Source organism: Mytilus edulis, chromosome 7 (assembly GCF_963676685.1).
Source record: "Mytilus edulis chromosome 7, xbMytEdul2.2, whole genome shotgun sequence".
NCBI lineage: Eukaryota > Metazoa > Mollusca > Bivalvia > Mytilida > Mytilidae > Mytilus > Mytilus edulis.
The window spans coordinates 89763463-89782066 of record NC_092350.1 but is presented as its reverse complement, the minus strand read 5'-3'; the positions used below and the strand labels follow the sequence as shown (position 1 = coordinate 89782066).

The window sequence follows — 18604 nt, the reverse complement described above, 5'->3', positions numbered from 1 at the left end:
ATAAAAATGACTTTAGAAGGTTGTGTCGGACAAGGAAACATATCAGATGATATAATTGTATACGGATCCACTCAAGAGGAACACGACGAGCGTTTGAATAAAGTTTTGGACCGAATGCGCGAAAAGGGACTAAGACTTAATAAAGACAAATATAGGTTCAATATGGATAAAATGACTTTACGGGACATGTACTTTCAGCAAAAGGAATCAGTCCAGAAAAGTCCAAAGTCGAAGCCGTAACAAGTGCGAGAAATCCGAAAATCGCATCGGAGGTGAGAAGTTTCCTCGGACTTGTAAATTATTGTGGACGCTATATACCAGATTTCTCAACAGTTTCAGCACCTCTCCGAGAGCTAACGAGAGCAAAAACTAAATGGATATGGTCAAGCAGACATCAAGACGCGTTTGATGAACTGAAAAGATTGTTAGCAAGTGCAAAAACTCTAGCGTATTATAATAGTAACACAGAAACACACGTGATAGTAGATGCGAGGCCTGTAGGACTTGGAGCTATTTTGAGCCAGAAACAAAGTGATGGGAACTTTATACCTGTTACATTTGCAAGTAGAACACTGACCGATATCGAACAACGATATTCTCAAACCGAGCGCGAAGCCCTTGCTGTCGTATGGGGATGTGAACGTTTTCATTTGTAATTATATGGGAAGGAATTTATTTTAGTGACTGACCACGAACCGTTAGAGGTTATATATTCCCCGAAATCTAAACCACCAGCTCGTATTGAAAGATGGGCGATGCGTTTACAGTCTTATACGTTTAAGGTTGAGTACAAACCAAGACCGCAAAATGCAGCTGACTGCCTTTCGAGATTGTCGCAAATTCAAGATGAGACTACAGGTAGAAATATTGCAGAGGAGTATGCTTATTTCGTAGCACAAAATGCAGTTTCGAACGCGATGACGTTTAAAATGATTAAAGATAAAGACATTAAACAGATTTTGAATGGAAAAATTTCAAAGTCAAACAATCTTTTCCGTTTCCGAGAAGAATTATCAGTTGTTGATGGTGTACTATTAAAGGGATCACGAATCGTTATACCTGATAAATTAGAAAACAAAGATTACATTTAGCACATGAGGGTCATAAAGGTATTGTTAAAACAAAACTAAGACTACGTGAAAAAGTATGGTGGCCAGGAATCGATCAAGATGCTGAAAATCTAGTAAAATCGTGCAGAGCGTGCCAAGTCGTAGGACCCGTGCCGAAACAAGAACCTATAAAAAGAACACAGTTGCCAGACGGACCGTGGCAAGACTTGTGTGCCGATCTTATGGGACCATTTCCAACAGGTGAATATGTGTTTGTCTTGGTGGATTATTACTACAGGTGGCAAGAGGTAGCGATATTTAAGTCAGTTACAACCGATAAAATTATCCGTTCGCTTGATATGATGTTTTCTCATCACGGAATTCCAATATCTTTGAAAACGGACAATGGACCCCAATTCACATCAAAGGAATTTTATAATTATTTGAGCGAAAACGGTGTCAAACATAACAGAAGCACACCATATTGGCCTCAAGCCAATGGTGAAGCTGAACGACAAAACAGAACTTTACTAAAAGCATTTCGAACAGCTAATGCCGAAAATCGAGACTGGAGAAAAGAGATTCTGAAATTTCTATTAGCCTACCGCAGTACTCCGCTTAGTACTACTGGGAAAAGTCCTGCAGAACTCCTATTCAAAAGGAAAATTCGTACAAAACTACCCGAGATAAATGCGGAGAATGAAAAAGATGACTCAAATACGCGAAGAAAAGACTTTGAAATGAAAGAAAAGGAAAAAAATACATGCCGATCAGAAAAGAAAAACGCGAGAATCAGACATTGACGTTGGAGATATAGTGTTACAAAAACAGACTAAAACCAACAAACTGTCAACATCATTCGAACACGATTATGTTGTCAAGGGAGAAGGATCTCGTCTTACTTTAAAGAACAATGAAGGAACCATTTCCCAAAGAAACAGTTCATTTGTTAAAAAGTTTAACGGACAAATAAACGAAGAAGAAACTTTGGTGAACGAAAACATTGACACTAATATTGAAGACACATATGAAAATGAACATACAGATCCAGAACTTAACCTTCGTGAGGATTCATCAATACCGTCAAGACCAAAACGTAATCAAAAGTTACCAGAGCGTTTTAAAGATTTTGTGATGAACTAATTAATGTTCGCTATAGACTGTATATATAGTATAATCATGTAGGGTTTCATTAGATTATCTTCACACATTTTAGAGACAATTTCTTTAGATTAAATAAGTTCTTAATTACGCTAAGTGTTTATTTTGGAAATTAATCTTTCAATAATATAATTATCAATCCAAGGAAAAGAGGAATGTAATTTACAGTGTTGATATTTATCAGTTCAAGTTTGTTTACGTTTAAATCAGCTGCCGGTACTATAAACTGTATGCATCATCGGATGTAGTGACATGAGTTGTGCCTTTATCTTTAGATTCCCACGATCTGTATTTCTACTTGATGATCTTTAATGCTTGTTATAAAATCATGTGTATTGCTGTAGATATTAGTTAGTTTATATTAAACCATGTAACCATAAAGTTGTATGTTTATTCCTATGTGCCTTGAGCGCGTACACTACAGAGACGACGAACAGAAATAAAAGGTTTGTTAAGTTTTCTTTATTTTAAACATGCATTTCTTTCAAAATATCCATTTAATAATCGACTCCTAGGAGTCGATATTAAGAATTGAACGATAGACAGTAAGTGCGTGAATTTTTCTTGCTACCTGATTGGAAGATATTACGAGACGTAAATAATCAAAGTTTATTGATTGGTTAGGACAATCCAAACCTAGTAAATGTCCTTCAATCCCGTAGAGTATCGGATTTGTCCTCTCTATTTTAGCAATTAGATTTTGCCTGGTCATTAATCATGCATATTCATGATATTGGTACACAGGTAACTTTTATCTATAAATAGTCGAATCTTATGGAGTTTCGTAAACAACAACGTTAAACGATATATACTACTTCATAACGTGTGACCTCACGTGTGTGGTAAAATTTGTTGATTGATGCACGTGGCTATTCTATTAAATGAATAAATCTACAAAGCGAGAGCACTTTCCATTTTCATCAGCTAAGAGTCGACTAGCCCTTTTTGAAAGGCTAATGCTTGTTATTTGAGTAGTTAATCCCATCGTATCGTATCTCTCCAATCATTCGCAGAAGCAAAATTCATCAAAAACTTAAGAAATTTAGTATTTTGATAATAAAGAAACAACATTTTCGAATTAAATAACAAAAAGGTTTCTACACTTACGACTTTTTCAAAGATATAAATTGTAATTCTTTAATCATACAGTTAGGCAATTACGAAGGACAAAACCACGATGTCTTATTGACTTATCATAACAGAGGTGGCATCTTAATAGGATCAACATAAAGAGTGAGGTGAATATTTCAACACCATCTTGAGAAAATAGTTATGTCAGTTATATTGGTACGCATGTAGATCTCAGTGTAGTGAAACATATTCCCTTTAAATACATTAAAGTCCTTAAACCACATTCACATGCATTATTCTGATTTGGCAAAATACATTTTCCTTTTGCCCCTGAAACTTAAAATGTATTTCAAACTGAAAGTGGTTGCATCAACATGTCTTATTATTATTTGCAGGCCACCACCACTTTGATCTCGAATATTGGAACTCTTAAGCTTTAATTGTCAATTACAAAAGAGTTCTGAGTGCATGTCAATAGACTAACAGGGGATATGGGTTTTCATCAAAATAAGATTATGTCATTTTTTTTTTAAATCATGTTAATTTAATGTCAATTTCATCAAAAACAAAATAGCTCTATCTATGCCTGTTTTAGTCCAAGTTTACTCTGACGTCCAACGACTGTTTTACCTGACAAGATGGGACCATTGGACAACAAAAACATATCTTGTCTGTCTAAAGAGACGTTGCACGTCAGATTAATCTCGGACTACACTGAATATGTCTGTTGAATTAATGATCGGGAATGGCAATGGTTCTAACGAGTACTGTTATGATCGGGAATGGCAATGGTTCTAACGAGTACTGTTGTGATCGTGGTCGTCTAACGAAAGATTTTTATTTTGTGTTCTAGAACAGGTTTCATAGGTAAAAACGAAATCCATTTCAAATAATTGTGTTTTAATAACTACTGAAATGATTATCTGACACAAATTCATGTTGGCATACCGATTTTTGACCTTTTATTAATAAATCGATTGATCACACATGCGTTTGAATTGGTAGGAGCAATATATGCACAAGAAAAACGTCTACGAGAAAAAAAATGTCAAAGATAAACTAATTTTGGAGCGGCATGCGGCCCAAAAATTTACGGAAGCGGTAATTATTTTTTTTTATTGAAAAGTCAATTTCTCCAAAACAGGAGCGGGAAAATCCAAAGAACTATTAATCAAATTGGTGTGGCCTAATTACTTGATACAAAATCGCGAACCACTTTTGATAATTATGTCCCTTTAACTAAGTAAAGATCTTTCAGACGACGAACAGAAGGTTTGTTATGTTTTCTTTATTTTAAACATGCATTTCTTTCATAATATCCATTTAATTATTTGAGTAGTTAATCCCATCTTATCGAATCTCTCCGATCATTCGCAGAAGCAAAATTCATCAAAAACTTAAGAAATTTAGTATTTTAATAATAAAGAAACAACATTTTCGAATTAAATAACAAAAAGGTTTCTACACTTACGACTTTTTCAAAGATATAAATTGTAATTCTTTAATCATACAGTCAGGCAATTACGAAGGACAAAACCACGATGTCTTATTGACTTGTATCAATCATAACAGAAGTTGCATCGCTCCTAAGTAGAGAGGTTCCGAACTGTCTGTTCTAATGATAAACTTTCCTTTGTAGATTTTTTTCATTTGATTAACTACAATTAACTATAGGACTTCTACATTAAGTGCAGTATTGGATGCATGAACTTTGATTAAATTTCAATACTGCACAACCTTTAAATCGGGAAGATCTCCTGACGTTTATAATTCTAGTTTTTATCTCTATCCATTAAGCTCGAAAAGGCATTAATAATACTTCCTTACAGGAATGAGGGTTTCAATGGGGTTTACAGGATACAAAAATAATGCACACAAAGTGCAGAATAACTAATGGCAAAATATATGAAGCATATATATAGAGAAATTTGGACAAAAAAAATAAAAGAGCTAAAAGAGTAACAGGGAGCTGAAATATGTAGAATAAAATAGAAAAGAATGGGTCATATGCATAAAGAATACAGAAATATCCACGTCCATTTGTATTTGTAGTATTCGTATTTTTATCTATCTGATGAGTTACGCCTTTTTAACTGATTTTTATAGTTCGTTCTTATGTTGTACTGTTACACCACTGTTCCAAGTTAGGGGAGGGTTGGGATCCCCCTATAACATGTTTAACCTCGCGATATTCTGTATGAATTATAGTTGACTATGCGGTATGGGCTTTGCTCATTATTGAAGGCCGTACGGTAACCTATAGTTGTTAATCTCAGTGTCATTTTGGTCTCTTGTACCACATCTTCTTTTTTTATATATAAGTTAAAATCAAATAACTGCTCTCATATTGCAATATCATGTCGGTTGCACCGTCTGCATCATCTGTGCGGTAAAAACCTTTTTGATCTATAAATAATACATCGTCAACTACCGTCTGGGTCAGTGATTGAAATTTTCTGTCTTAACTTTTTACTTGTGGGTACTTCATCATGTCTGTCACGCTATCCAAATACTTCTCATGAAAAGACACTTTAAATAAATTGCTTATATAACACACTTTAGTTAATTGACTTTTAGTGTTTTATATAGTAAGAAATATAAGATTCAGTCTTTGCCATATGCATGTAAATGCCTTTTTAAGGCAAGAACTATTATAACAGATTGATAACGGAACGAATTAATCACAGTAAGAAGGATCATTTATGGAATTTGTGTTAAACCAGGCTGAATATTATGCCCCATTTATGGGCACTATGTTTTCGGGTCTGTTCGTCTGTTCGTCCGTCCGTTCGTTCATCCGTCTGTTTGTTCGTCCGTCTGTCCCGCTTCAGGTTAAAGTTTTTGTTCCAGGTAGTTTTTGATGAAGTTGAAGTCGAATCAACTTGAAACTTAGTACACATGTTCTTTATGATATAATCTTTTTAATTCTAATGCCAAATTAGAGATTTTACCCCATTTTCACGGTCCACTGAATATAGAAAATGATAGTGCGGATGGGGCATTCGTGTACTAGGGACACATTCTTGTTATAAATACTTTTTATGCGTTTGGTGATATGTTTTACATAATCTGAGATGGAAGCCAAGTCCACATATTTCTTAGCGGTCCAATTTCGAAATTTTGTCATATGATTTCCATTTAAAATATACTGTTATAAATGTATGCTGTATGCATTTAAGAATCGATTATTTATTGTAAGGTGTTTTTTCCTTGATGACTGGTATGTTTGAAAAATAATGACCTGTGTGAAAACAGACAAGGTCAAATGAGGATTGGTCCCATAACTCTCATTTTCACCTTTTACTCCAAGACAACATTTAGTCTAAGAAATTCCAAAATATCCATATATATTTCTAAGCCTCTTGTCGCGGTTTCCTCTCCTCTCTTTCCCATCGTTGACTCCCACTTCTAGCCAATCATTTCTAGCCAGGTTTATCCCGTCGCACTCCCCCTTAATGACATTCGTTTGAAAACAATGTAAACTAATTTTCAACAGTTTAGAATTAAACTTCACAATAGGTTGACATTCTGTCATTGGCTACCCTAGTCTAAACGAAAGTCTCTCAACTAGGTTCTAACATTTATTTAGTACACACAAAATGAATGTGGTCAAATTTGGGTAAGGGTTACTAGGATTAGCTGTCGATTTGAACATTTACTGAGCTTGGTAATTTAAGTCTCTATTTTTTTTCTTTTCAAATGGTGCGGGTTTTCTTTCTAATTATGTTTTTACTTACTAGTATCGGATCAATTCCTAATGATTCGACCATTTACTTAAAAAAAGATAAGACTCTGATAGATCTTCCAGAGAACCTGATTCACCAGCCTTTACAGTTGAGTCTTTGTTGCTTTTACTAAGGTTTCGTGTATTTTGTTTGTAATACTTGTATTTCGTTTTGAATATGAAAGTAAAGATATATATATAGTATGACAATTGTATAACGCAGTGGTGGATAAAAGGAGGGTCCGGGGATTGGAACCCCTTTGTTTGTTTGACAATCATGCTTTTGTACGTGCAAGCTATTTTGGGCTTCCTTCATATGACCTGTATCTATTTGTAACACTGCACGAAAGTTTGTTCATAGTGGTGGACAAAAACCACAAACGTACTGTTTTACATAAATATAAATATATATATATATGTCGTAATTATATCGATGAATAATTTATCATGGGAATAGTACATAAACAACCATACAATCTCACTTGTCCATTGGGAACTGTTTTACCTTCTGAAAAACATAAGTTCACAACCACTTTCTCTGTGGAGTTTGTTTTAGGGGAAAACCACTGTAACCATTTCATATTCGGTAAGGGGTATAGACAAATATTGTTGGCGCGGATTAACTATTGAATTCATCTGTAACAGTTGGTGTACACAATAGAACAGAAACAATATTGAGTATCACAGCAACAAACATCGTTTTTATTTCTGTTCGTCATCTCAAAGTTACTTTCCAAAATCAATGACCAAATGACGTAGAAGTTTCCAACTATCAGCCACCGTACGGCCTTCAACAATGAGCAAAACCCATAATGCAAAGTCAGCTACAAAAGGCCTCGAAATGACAAATGTTAAACAATTCATATACGAGATAACCTACAGTCTGAATTATGTACAAAACAAGGAATGCAAAACACATATGACAGACACGAACATTCGGCAATTGAGTTACTGGCTCCATACTTTGTACAGACACATACATGTAGAGAATGTATCCTGGTTGAACTTTGTTTGCGCCAAACCATTAGCCTACCCAAACTTGGGACAGTAGTGTAACAAAAAAACTTAAGAAAACATTATACGAACAAATTGAAAAGGGCTAAACTCATCAGATCGATACAATAGCTTAATTAAAAAAAAACATCTAATAAAACATAACCCTCACGTAGAAGGGTATTTATACATTCCCCACATCAAAATACACTAAGTATAATAATAAGATGTGATTTGATTGCCAATAAGACAACTCTTCATTAATGAAACCAAATGACACAACAATTAACAATTATAGGTCACCGTATGGTCTTCAACAATGAGAAAAGTAAATGACGCATAGTCAGCTATAAGAGGCACCGAAATTACAAATGAAAACAATTTAAGCGAGAAAACTAACAGTCTATCTTGGTATGATTTAAAAAAAAAATTTCCAATGTAATTAGAAAAAGTTATGTTAAAGTGTTAAATTCTGCAACTTTAGTAATACCATTACCAGACTCATTAGAGAAAACATAAAATTTACAAACGAATAAATTGTTTTTCGGCTTCAAAGAATTTAATATACAAAATTAATTGAAAATCTCAATTATTAAATATCTTATTTTGCAAGCAGAGTATCATGATCGATGATCCAATTTCATGGAACATTGCAGTAAATCTGTTTTGATTATTATCATAGTCGTATGTAATTAAATTTGTGTCCCATAAATATTGGTGTTCGTATATAGCTTCTTTGTTTATTTTTTTTAAACTTTAAATTTTCAATTAAAATTTTGAGAAAATTATATTTGAATACAAAACCAAGGGTTCTGAAACATCATCCATCTTTTACGAACTTCCTGATAACGTTGAAGTTTGGTTAAATAAAAACATTCATGTGATACAGAGTTTGTATTAAAAGTATGATTAAGGTGGCTCATGGGTACAAAAATTTCAGCAAAAAATTGAACCTTTAGTTTTTCATTACAAATTTTATTTATTACACTATTAGTTTATTACTTTATAATATGGTAAAAAATCAACCAAAAAAAATCGATTCGGTTTGGCCCCAGATGACTTTTTAAATGTTATATCATTGAAAAAGCTCCAAATTATCTCCTTTGGTGCAAAAATGCCATTTTTGGCATTAAATTTGAAATATCTTTTTTTATCTCATCGGTAACCTATATTTTTTTTATTATTGTTTTCATATAAGCTGTACATAAACTAAATAATTGTAAAATTTTAAGCGATTTCTGTAATTAGGTTATTTTTCTATTTCGATAATACCTCAATTTCTCCTATTAGTTCAACAGAAAAAAAGGACATTAACAAAAATGTATGCTTCTTCCGGAGGCAGATTGTGAGCTTAAATGAACAGTGACCCCATTTTTTTATTTCATTTTTCTTTTAAGTATATGATAAAGTTCATTTATATAAAATAATATAGCGAAATCTTATACATGTATTAGAATAAAATTTTGATTTATACCCAGGAGCCCCCTTAATTATTATAGATATATATGTTCCAAACATTGCAAAAGAATAGAATATTCAAAAGACATCATAAAATAAATGGTTCTACAAACTTAAATTGAAATTTTAATTTCCCCTCGATTCACAGAATCTTGCTCAAACTTAACGAACTTAAAATTAAACTTAACAAGAGTATGTAGTGGGTAAAAGAAGGGTCCGGAGTTTGGACAACTCATGCTTTTGTACGGTCCAACATTTTTGAACCCCCTTTATATTACCTGCATGTGTTGGACCCCCCTTTTTTTAAAGCATGTATTGATCTGATGAGCTGAGCCCTTTTCAATTTGTTCGTAAAATGTTTCAATTAGTCCGTAAGTCTGTGCCCCCGTATTCCACTGTATTTAGTTTACTAAAATATAACAAAACCTTAAGTTTCAAACTAAAAAAGCTGTGTGGATAAATATAAGAAGATGTGGTATGAGTGCTAATGAGACAACTATACACCCAAGTTATGATTTGAATAGTAAACAATTGTAGGTCAAAAGGATGTCTTCAAACGATTAAGTAAAAGAGGTTATCATCTTTATTAACTATATTCTGTGATAAAGTAAAACTATATTACGAGAATTTTCAGTTATTCTCTATTCAAACGTCAACTGAACTGTAATTTGACCGACTTCTTGATTATGTGTATTACTTAAACGAAACATGCATTTTACGTTGATTGTTTTTCAAATAGCATGTCGGAGCATCAGCAGAATAACATTTAAATATAGACGTGGCGCATTAATGAGTATTTTCAATTTAACTTTTATATATAGACTGCAATGATTTATCGAATCTTGCAAATTGCAATTGTATGCCATCATTCCAATAAAGCTAATAGACTTTAAGAACCTGCAATTAAACGACGGAAAATTGTTAATAAAAGCAACAATATATCAATTTAGTTTTAGTAGCTTTGTTAATTAAAAACAACATTTGTGCATTAATATAATTTTTTTTTTAACTTCTCTGTAACCTTTGTACTTGCATGGTTTTATGAAAATAAACTATCTATCTAATAAAAAGTCCTGATTTCGCAGACACGGTATACGGTTTAGGTCATACGTGTTTTAGTATTACCCGGAAGGTTTGACGTCTCGACACATATAATAGACACGGCTCGACACGTAGAATAGACACGACTCGACACATAGAATAGACACGACTCGACACATATAATAGACACGGCTTGACAAATAGAATAGACACGACTCGAAACATAGAATAGACACGACTCGACACATAGAATAGACATGGCTCGAAACATAGAATAGACACGTGTGTTTTTGTTGAAGTTTTGTATAAGTATATATCGTTTTATTCTGGTATCACTTAAGTTGAACAAAGGTATACAGAAAAACATATTAATTTACATTACATTGCATTATACATTGTAAGCTAAAGAGCTGCAGTTTGTCAGTTAGGGGTTGAACGGCTGTTAATGCATAGTTTCTGTCGAAATACTGTTAGCAAAAATTAAACAGTTTCGAAACACAACTTAAGGGTGTATAGAACCCATAAGGGAGTTAACTCTTCAAAAGCCAGCTGAACGATTTGAACACATACTATTAGTTTAAGATAAAGTAAATATCAAAGGCTGAAGCTATTCAGTATTTAATATAAACAAGAATTTTGAAGAAAACAATTTCCCACAAAGAAACCCGTCATACCTCCATAACATCTTGTCCATGCAGACACTGTACCGAATAAAACTAAAAAGAAGACTCTTTAAAAATCAAAGGAATTCTTTGTTTGAACATACTTTACTGATATGAAAAATCTGAAACTTGCATCACCGATATGCTGCGTTTTCTAGCGACAACTTATTTGTGAAATATAATAGAAGTGTTTTCTTAAAGACAGTCAACATCTTTTAGGGAACCGAACTGTGTCGTCTTCTTGTCTACTGTAACAACTTCCTTGATTCGATAGAGAGACAATTCAGTCGGGTGCAACTAAGGGAAACAAAACAGAAACTTTTGCAAACGGCATGTCCTATGATAAAGATGATGTCATCTCCATGCATAATCTTACATTTGAAAAAATTACTTCAAAGTTTTGCAAAAAATATTCCGAAGTATTGTTTAGTGCTGGATTTTGTCCTTAAATTATTAGGGAGCTACCATTTGATTTTTATGGGGGGGGGCTAGGATGAAAAATATTGTCCTGCTTTTTTTTTTAGTTGTAATCTCTGTCCTGCCTTTTTATTTTTCACTCTATTCGGTCCTGCCTTTTTTTTACTAGTTTATCCTGACTTTTTTAACTCAAAACTCCTGTCCTGCCTATTTTTTTTCAAATTTCATCCTAGCCCCCCCCCCCCCCCCCCCCCCATAAAAATCAAATAGTAGCTCCCTTAGAATCCAATTAACAATCAAACAGAAAAACACATAATTAAAAAAGTACACTGAACGCGACAATTTGTAAGCTCTTTAAATTTGCATATTTTATTTGAGTTCTACAATGATTATTTTCTGATATCCAAGATGGCATAATATACCGGACCCTTTTTATTTGTTATACTGAGAGAAAAAAAGGTTCTGTTCAAAAAGTTGCTTTGCTAAATTTCATGACGTCACAGAACAAAAGGCCTTTTGCATAATGCTATATCGTGTATGTACCGGCTGGTGCTTTGAATTTTATGATGTCATAGCACAATATAATGCATATGTCCTGTATGCTATAAAATGGACCGGGTGTCCAATAGAAAAACATAGAACAATAAAAATATGCATACCGAGTATTAGGTTTATATTTGCATGCATTTCAATAACTTTGTCGATATCGTAAACGCTTGTCAGAGCTTTTAGCTGATGTCGATACCGTAAACACTTGTAAGAACTTTTAACTGATGTCGATATCGTAAACGCGTATCAGAACATCTAACTGATGTCGATATCGTAAACGCTTGTCAGAGCATTTAGCTGATGTCGATTACCTAAACACTTGTAAGAACTTTTATCTGATCATATGTCGATATCATAAACACCTGTAAGAATTTTAACTGATGTCGATATAACGTAAACACTTTTCAGAACATTTAACTGATGTCGATATCGTAAACGCTTGTCAGATTTTTCTTTACTGCTGTCGATTGATATTGTAAACAGTTGTATCGCTATTTTGTGCATTTTTTTCTTTGATCTTTTTTTGTGATAATTTTGTATATCATTCTACTCGCTTTAAATAGAAAATTATCGCTAAAAACTAGGAGGCACGTTGCGTTGGCTAATGAAATTGACATAAAGATGACAACGTCGTCGTAGGTAAAGTGGCGATAAACAGATTATCATTGGTCATCTCAACTTGATTGCCGTACCGGCTCATGCGAGAACATCTATCTATTTGAGATGATCAACGATAATCTATAAGTCTGAAATTTTAACTGCTGTCTATACGGTTAATGTTTGTCATAACTTTCAACTGCTGTCAATACCATGTAGTGTTGCGAGAACTGTATACTGCTGTCGATACGATAAACGCTTGTCGGATCCTTTTACTGCTGTCGGTTCTATAAACGCTTGTCGCCACATTTAAATGCTGGTAATAATGTAAATTCTTGTCATAATTATTGTTTACTGCTGTTAATACCGTAACCGCTTGTTAGAACTGATACCGAAGATGCTTGTCTGAACTTTTAAATGTTGTCGATACTATAAACGCTTGTCGGAATTTTTGAATGTTGTCGATACTATAAACGCTTGTCGGAATTTTTTAATGTTGTCGATACTATAAACGCTTGTCGACAATTTTAACTGATAACGTGCAATCTTGTCTTAACTTTATACTGCTGTTGATATTGTGAACGCTTGTCGAAACTTTTAAATGTTGTCGATACTATAAAATTGACATCGAAAACGTACAAGTTTGTCTTAACTTTATACTGCTGTTGATATTGTAAACGCCTGTCAAAACTTTTAACTGCTTCCGATGCTATAAACGCTTATAAAATAATAAACTTGAAATGTCGAAAATATATAATCTACTTGCACCAGCTACAAAACACAATTCTCGTTCATATGAACTTGATATTTTCCTATAATATTTTATATATGAATACTTTCTAGAAATCTAATATGTAGCTTTCATTGAAAAATATATAAAGCTTGACGTAATTTCTATAGGCTGTGTTGAATTTTGTAACTCATAGAATAGATATTGTTATTGATGAAAGCAATATAATAATACTTGTCGTAGTAAAAAATAGCGGTTTATGAAGCAAATAATATATCCACAACTATTGATTAGAAATTGCACGATACTTGGGATAACTTCTGCAAGCTTAGTTAGTACATATCAATACCTAACCCACGTGACGGAGATTTCCGCGGGCTTTATTGGTCCTTGGTTCAATACCAATTATAATGTGTTTACTATAAAGTGCTGTAATATCAGTCATTAGCACGGTACCACCTGTGACAGGGAAACAGTTAGCTAATTTAAAAGATAACAGGGATACAGTTGTATAAAACGAATAGGATATTTGACTGTGATAGAGTCAGCTTTTCAGTAAAAACAGTAGAACAGGTACACAGTCTATACAACATTTTATCAAGTAAGATATTTTTTTATATTACCTTATAGTGTTTGATTTATAATTTAAAGAAATGCAAGAAACTAAAGTTTAAAAGTTAATGAATAAATGAAACAATATGATATTAGGAGTACACGTCAAACTCGGGGTTGTTAACAAAAATTATAAATGAGTTAAGCCTTTTTCAACAGATTTTTATAGTTTGTTCTCGTTGTACTGTTACACCCCTGTCCAAGGTTAGGGGAGGGTTGGGCGTACGCTTATATGTCTAGCACCGCAACATTCTGTATGTATTTGCTTGTCACGAGTCATGAGCCTATAATTCAGTGGTTGTGTGTTTGTTGTTGTTTACATATTTTGTTTTCTTTCATTTTTTTGTGCATTTATTAGGCCGTTGGTTTTCTCGTTTGAATATTTTTACATTTGTCAATTGGGGCCTTTGATAGCTATACATGTGGATTGGGCTTTGCTCATAGTTGAAGGCCGTACTGTGACCTATTATTGTTAATTTCGGTGTCATTCGGTTTTTTACAAAGAGTTGTCTCATTGGCAATCATACCCTATCTTTTTTTTAAATATACCAAATCAGAATTCTGAAAAATTTGCAGCCATCTTAATTTTAGGGGACGACCATTTGATATTCTGGGGGTCAGGAGGATTTTGAAAATAAATAACTCAGCCTTGATAATAACAAAAATAAATGGTTTGTTCTGTGGTAGTTTGAAAATGAATTACTTGACTTGCAATGTATTGAAAATAAAGAATTCAGCAGGTCTAATCGAAAGTATGAGATGGCACCAGATTCTTCATAAATTAATTTTTTCCCCAAAAAAATCGGGAAATACATCCCAATTTTTTTTATAATAAATGTATAAATATTATTATTGTTTTATAGCTTCTTGAGCCTTCAGTGACTCCAAAACCCTTCAAAAAAATTTCCTCGCTCCGCTCTGCGAAATATAATTTCCAAGACTTTCATAAGAGGCTAGTTACAACCAAACTTTACTACTATGTATGAATGCAATACATGTATATGCAGTTGGAATATAAAAGATTCATTTCTGTAGAGGATAATGATTAATTCTGATTAAATGATTGATACATAATGACTTGACTATACATGTATTATTTATAATAAACAAATCTTTTAAATATTGTATGATTTTGAATATCATAAATATAGTTGTGAAAATGAATATCAGTCCCTTGCTTTAATGAAAATGAAAAATCTTGCTCCAATAGTGCAGAAAATGAATAATCTGTCCTCTTAGTTTACAAAAATAAATAACCCGGTCCTACTAAAAAGCGCCCGGGAGCGCCCGAGAAAGGAAAAAGCGCCCGGAGAAGCAAAATTAGGGCCCGGGGAAGAAAATTAGCGCCCGGGAGAAGAAAATAATAATATTTTTTAACAATATTTTTTTCCTTAAATTATAATCATTGCTTGTTTTGTCCTTAATATAAATGGGGATATGTACGATGCTACATCTTAAGTGTTGTTGTACTTTTACATTTTAGATTTCAAAATTTTATATGAGTAAGTAAATAAATATAAATAAGAGTATATAGAAGAATCATGAAAAACATTGTCCTCGATCAAAATATATATTTTGTTACTAAAAATAATCGGTGCCTGAGGTCTAATATTTTCGCAACTGCATGGTGAACACTTTTTTATACAGATGCTGAGATAGACTCGGACTTCTCTTGAACTGAATTTTAATTTGCGTATTGTTATGCGTTTACTTTTCTACATTGGCTAGAGGTATAGGGGGAGGGTTGAGATCTCACAAACATGTTTAACCCCGCCGCATTTTTGCGCCTGTCCCAAGTCAGGAGCCTCTGGCCTTTGTTAGTCTTGTGTTATTTTAATTTTAGTTTCTTGAGTCCAATTTGGAAATTAGTATATGCGTTCATTATCACTGAACTACATGTAGTATATATTTGTTTAGGGGCCAGCTGAAGGACGCCTCCGGGTGCGGGAATTTCTCGCTACATTGAAGACCTGTTGGTGACATTCTGCTGTTGTTTTTTTTCTATGGTCGGGTTGTTGTCTCTTTGGCACATTCCCCATTTCCATTCTCAATTTTTTTATATCTTTTTATAAAACTGTTTCAATGGCTATGGTTATCAAGGTTTTAATGCTTAGACTTAAATTTAAACCAAACACCTGCTTTTTACCCCCTTGTTTTAACTACGGTACATGTAGCTTTTCTTGCTGATTTATTATGTGTACCTCTTTTAATTATGATTAAATTAATATTTATCTGTGAAATTTGAGTTGTCTTATACATTTTTCATTTTGATATCGTTTTTGAAAAGCATGTCTTTTGATGTCTTACATGTTATAAATCTTCCGCATAAACTGTGATCCATTGTTATCATTCTCTCGAAATAGTATTCATATACTATAATGTTAAAATTGAAATATTCATACTTGTTTTTGTGCTTTATTACAAATGTCTATTATCTGAATTTGCAAATTACTGGTCTAGAATAAAAAAAAAAGATCAATGTCCATAACTTAACAAAGTTGTCTCATGCCAATAAAATATCTTTATATTTTCCCCGGACGCTTTTTCTGTTCCCCGGGCGCTATATTTTCTTCTCCGGTCGCTTTTTCTTTTCCCCGGGCGCTTTTTCTTCACTCGGGCGCTCCAGGGCGCATTTTAGTAGGACCCAAATAACCGATCAAAAACAAATCCTCCTGCCCCCTCCGCCCCCACCCCAGAATATCTTGAATAGTCGTCCCCTTACAAGTTCTCGACAATAACGGTATACCTAAACACTTGATTGAGTAGACATTACTAATCATCAAACTAGAAGTCATTCGCATTTAGTTCAAAACGTGTTCGTGTCAACAATCTTAACCTTACAAATTCCCGCCAATAACATAAGGGTGTTGATTGAGTAAACAATTGAAGTCCCACGAATAGAGTTAAAACCTGTTCCGGTCAGTTTATTTTCATTTCAACTATAAATAATTAGAATGTATGTTCGCATGAAATGTATGAAAGTGGCATGAAATTTGTGATTTGTATACGTTTACATACTGAAATTCAAATCCGAAACAGCCCGGACATTGCTTCGTTTCGGATTTAGACGGAAGTAGAGCTGTATTTAATTATGTTTTATATTATACAAAATAAATCTTAAATATGATGATAGATTAAATGACATTGAATTTGAAATCAAAAACCTTGATTTATTAAGTTGCATTCGAAGAGGATAGTATAATTGTATATATAAATGTATGCAGAAGAACTCTTGATGACTGCAATCATTATACGAACCTAAAAAGTCACATACATACGTTATTTGTTAAAACAAACGTCAACCTTAAGTGGAACAGTAGCATTATGAAAGCGAGACAAAAAAATAAAAACAACAAAAAAAAAACAACCATATATATAGACTCTAACCCTATATATATTGATGAACTTTTAAAACACAATACCCATTATGATGATTTTTTTTTTACCAAATCAGGATTGATCATATATAGCATCTATTCATGCTTACCACATTTATTTCTGCCTAAAGACATTCAATGCTGATTTGCCTGATGTTACCTATCATACCGGGTTATGTTAGGTCGTACGAATTTCTTAAAGCGATATTTGAAACTCATAAATGATAGATGATTATGTAAGGTCATTTGCAAGATATGTAACTGACCCGTCTGTGATAGCTACTAATCAAGTCATTGAGTGCAGACAAATTCACGACATAATTGTTTCAAATTTACTGAATTCCAAAGAATCGACTGGAGAAAAAACTGTTTTGATCCCTAAAGTTTAACCCGCATAATCGGTAAAACACACTGTAATGGGTGGGACAAAGGTCAAATCAGAAAGTAGACACTGAGAACTGAAAACATGCCCAACAGAACTGGTTGACTTTTTCTGTCAATCGTTCAGTGAGTCATTACCTTCGATTGTGACAAAGTCATTGAGAGAGGAAAATCAAGAGATTTGAATATTTAAAGATGACGCAATCAATTCAACTTTCGAACAGCAAACCATTTTTTAAGATCATGCAGTTATGAATACAATTTTTGCTCATACATTTTTTTTACAAGAATTATATATTTGAAGATGAATAATTATAAACAGGGGCGTACATGGGAGTGTCTGCACGCAGTCAGGATTCTACTTCGTCAAAATTATCTCCCCATTACGCCAGTTCATTTTCACAATCGTAGAAATGGAAGCCAGTGTAGGGATGACGCGCTGCGAATGCATTACTATGTAATAGATAGATTGAAAACTTATGCAAATGTTGTTTTTAAAATAACACTTCGTACTTGAGAAGAAAATTGTCGTTTTATTTGTTTCTGTTAACTTTTAAAAATTTTGTTACTATAGTAAACATTACAGTAAGCATTTATCGCCTTCTCTAACAAAGAGCTTCTATTATTTTGTTCTATTTCAACTGGGTTTCCACCTACACGGAAGAACGCGAAGGAAAAATGCCATTTTACATGAACGAACATTTGTTTTCTTGCACGTTGACCGATTTTACAAAACACGGTAAAAAAACGAACCTTTTTCACGCCTGCACGTTAAATACAAA

General features: G+C 33.3%; 1 protein-coding gene across 2 annotated transcripts in view; it reads left to right on the top strand.

The window, feature by feature from the left end:
* Window positions 1-2541: 2541 nt before the first annotated feature.
* The window catches only part of LOC139482443 (glycine receptor subunit alpha-2-like), a 48612-nt gene continuing 32549 nt past the window's right edge, over window positions 2542-18604 (top strand). Inside the window, exon 1 of one of the 2 annotated variants that reach the window (XM_071266338.1) lies at window positions 2542-2656. The gene's annotated coding sequence lies outside the window, so the exon portion shown is untranslated. Of the gene's footprint in view, window positions 2657-13900; window positions 14026-18604 lie in introns of those variants that run through there. The other variant, XM_071266339.1, reaches the window with a different exon arrangement.